The sequence below is a fragment of the Sinocyclocheilus grahami genome, unplaced genomic scaffold, assembly GCF_001515645.1.
Source record: "Sinocyclocheilus grahami isolate Dianchi unplaced genomic scaffold, SAMN03320097.WGS_v1.1 scaffold590.1, whole genome shotgun sequence".
Lineage (NCBI taxonomy): Eukaryota > Metazoa > Chordata > Actinopteri > Cypriniformes > Cyprinidae > Sinocyclocheilus > Sinocyclocheilus grahami.
The window spans coordinates 650,605-654,562 of record NW_015505769.1 but is presented as its reverse complement, the minus strand read 5'-3'; positions in this window follow the sequence as shown (position 1 = coordinate 654,562).

Below are 3,958 nucleotides of genomic sequence, written 5' to 3'. Positions count from 1 at the left end.
CCCAGCGACTTAAGACTGGTTTTGTGGTCCAGGGTCACATTTGGTATTGTGCCCTAAACAGGCTGCACTGGGTAATCCATCCATAGTGAAATCCCACTTCGCCCATCCCTATATTAAATCAAATATCAAATATGTTTTGATTGGCTGTGATTGTATCACACCATGCAGCATTTTCACTTTCCATGTGATCGTGTCTTATTGGAACGTGTGTAAGGTATAGGAATGTGTGATATAATCTTTAGTTGGTTTTCTTTTGCAGTATATCAGGGTCAGAAATTCACTTTTTCATTAACGAGCAATATTTACTCCTCTGAATTTCTTTCCAGATGCATTTTTATCTTTTTTTCAAGGCAATTTTTATAATTACCTTATTAAATGTATTTATAATTACCTTATAAATGTTGTCTTTTTTATATAAAATACTTGCATTTAATAAATCAGCATTAGTGAAGCAATCAATGACTTCAGTTGATTGCGAGTTCACCGACTACAATCAAGGAAGCTGACTACACTGCATAATGAATCTCTTTTTACATCGTATCTGCACTTTGTCGTTTATGAAGAGAGAATTTGCGAGAGTGCAGAACTCAATCCGAGTGCATGCTAAATAAAAATCCAGCATTTTGAGTGGATTTTTTCTTCAACAGTGACTGATTTATAGGCCCCTGATTGGCCATTGCATTCATAAGCTCAACAGATATATGTATGTTTGGATATAATGATTATAATAAACGCTGCAAAAAAACATGCATCAAAAGAAACCTTTGGTGCAACATGAGCAGGTCTAAATATAATGCAGATTTTTTTTTATTAATTTTAATGTTTCACTTTAACAGCAACAGTCTTAATCAATTTACATTAATTTTTGCCCCTGTATTTTACATTTGGGGCCATTTTTTGTTAATTCTGGTGGCTTTTTTGCCCTAAGCACCCTTTATTTTCTGAACCTTTAGTATATCACTTTTATTTTTATGCTTGGTTTCAAAAGCAGTAAACAGTTATCTTTACTGTACATTGTTTTGATGTCAAATTTTGTGCAATAAGGTACTGTAAAAGGAGTTTGTAACTATATTAATCTAATAGTTAGAACAAATTGTAATAATTTAATTATATTAAGTGAAAACAAAATGTCAGAGGATGTTTGTGGTACCAAAATGTAATTTTATGATGTGGAAATATACCATTAATATGCCAAACTATCTTACTGAATACTCAAAAGTATGTACTTTTCTGTCACCATCGCATGTTCGTATGTTAATTTAGAATTTGTGTGTATTACAGTAGCTCTATTGAGTTTCTTTCCTTGTATCCCGTGTTATGCCATTGACCGGTCTTGGTGACCTAAATAGTTAATGTACCATAGCTTACCTTTTCAAATGTTTTGATTGATGCAAATATAATTAAATCTGGATTTAGGCTCTTTCTGATAAACATATGGAAGAGGAGAGCAGGTGTTACTTTTATGGCGTCTGCCTTTCCACGAGTCTTATGTAAACAGCCATAAACCTATCGAGGATAAAAAGAATCAGAGTTAATCATTGGCGTTGAGTTTGTTGTGTGCATGACAGGTCACATTCGCCAAATATAAGTTTATTATACAGGCAGGTGACAAATCAGCAAGGAGTTGCTTTCTGTCTGGAAAATGTCAACTGTTGTTTTCTCTTTTTTTCCTGCAGAATGAAGGTGAAGGACAACACGCCGCCATCTGTTCGCAGCTTAGGCCACATGGCTACAGGTGTGCGGCAAGGACAGCAAGTGATACAAAGGTTGGACAACTCAGTATTTGCCTCCTTATCGCCTCTCATTTTATATCTCCCAATGGCTCATCTCTCTTTATCACTTTCAATCCTGACGGTTCTCCATTGCACCTCATTGCGTTTAAGTCGTGATAACCCGTGTGTCAAGCAAATGTCCAGAATGCTTTATCACCGCTGTCATTGTGTTCCCTTCACAACATCTAACAATATTACCCATCACACTTAAATCAATTCCAATCTTTAGCGGAGAAGAGGAAAAACATCAGGTATAGTGTTATTATGCTCTCCACAGAGGCAAGGCGTAAACCTGGAGCCAATCTCCATTACAAACCGAGCTGAAGGAAGTAGAGCAGAACGATGAACGAGAGACTGAGAGAAAGAGAAAAATTGAGAGAGACAGCCACAATATGAGACGATATCTGCTAATATAGGGCCAGATACTTACACAGGCACATATATACACCCTACGGGCGGGTATGACCAAAAAAACATTAATCATTTTAATTCACAGTAACGGTATATATCACAGTATAGTTATTTTCACTTCTAGGTTAATCACTGAAACTGTCTATACTGGAGGCACTCATGTGGAGCCTAGTTTAAGCCATAGGCTGAAGTGTTTTGCTTGGTGTCTGGTATTTAAATTCAGACCACGGATATAAGTGGTGTAGCAGAATCAGCTGAGATGCATTTCTACTATTGCACGGTATGAATATGATCATATCATATCTGAAAGTATGCATGCTTGTTTTGTTCATGTAGAGACATAAAGGGGGACAGAAATTATGGATATATAGCAAGAGAGATAGACATTCATGAAAGAATGTGAGGAAATACAATGAAAAACTGGCAATGAGAAGTTTAAATGTTCTCTCCACAGGCATTATCAGATCCTATGGAATCCTATTTCTGCCACATAAGGAAAAAAAAATAATGTGTTGGTAAATCATGTTTATGATATACTATGTTATAGTTATTATATACAAAGTCATAGTTTTGACACTAAATGTCGAAATTAAGACATAAAAAACAATTATAAAATGAAAAGTCAAAATAATGACACTAGAAATTGACAAAAAGTAAAAATAATGAGATCAGTCATAAATAAAAGGTCGGTCATAAATAAAATTATGACAAAAGTCATAATTATGAGATAAAAAGTTGAAGTTCTAACATAGTCATAATTATCACATGAAAATGTGAAATTTTATGATTTTTTTGTCAGAATTGTGTGGTGTTAGCATTCATGCTCATTATATATAGTGTTAAATGACGTTAAGTTAACAAATGTGACTTTGGTGACTTATGGTGCTCCAGTGAGGGAGCAGGTTCGAATCCAGTTTATACCAGAAGTTGGACTGCATGTAATTTCTAAGAGCGTACACACCACAACACGGTTTATTTACAGACTTTTTATTTTCACAAAGAAGCAGCAAATGGATATACACAAGAACCACAATGAAGTATCCTGTCAATGAAATGGAAATCTTTATGGTTTGATGTTGCATTTCATTCACACAGAATCACATACAGTACATTATCTTTGTTCTGCTCTATAGACCACTTTGGTGTTGTTTACATACTGTTACTGTTTTTCTTAAAGGCATTCAATTCGTATTGAAAGATGGCTCTAGATTCTATTTAAGGAGGATTTAGCCTGCATCTTTCACCACAGTCCTCCAGAGTCAACCTGCGATTTACTCTCAAATTTTTAGTTGTCACTCAGATGCGTGCTCCACTTCTATCACTCATCCACGGACTGCTTTTTTCCGCATAATAAAATGTAGCCACATGTGTTTGTGATATACGCAAGCAATGCTTGAGCCTACAAGCTCTCTTGATACAAATAAAGAAACATACAGTACCTTGCGAGCACAGCATCATCTAGTACCAAAGGACCCCTAAGGCTGTAATCACTCCTGCTATGAATATTCCCTATAATCATTGAATGCCATATAATCACTCCTTCAGTGAATATTCCTGAAATGTACTTTTGCATATTTCATTGCATGCAACATATTAGTTCTGGAAGGATTCGATTTTTTTTTTTTCAGACTTTCCTGGTTTAAGAATTTTAGAGAAAAGTTAGCATAGATTAAATATACACTAATCTCCTATCTCTATTGTCTTTATAATAAAGTGTATTGGGGGAATGTGTATTATAAATAAGGTTGAATTTGGTTTTGAGACACTTTTTTGAA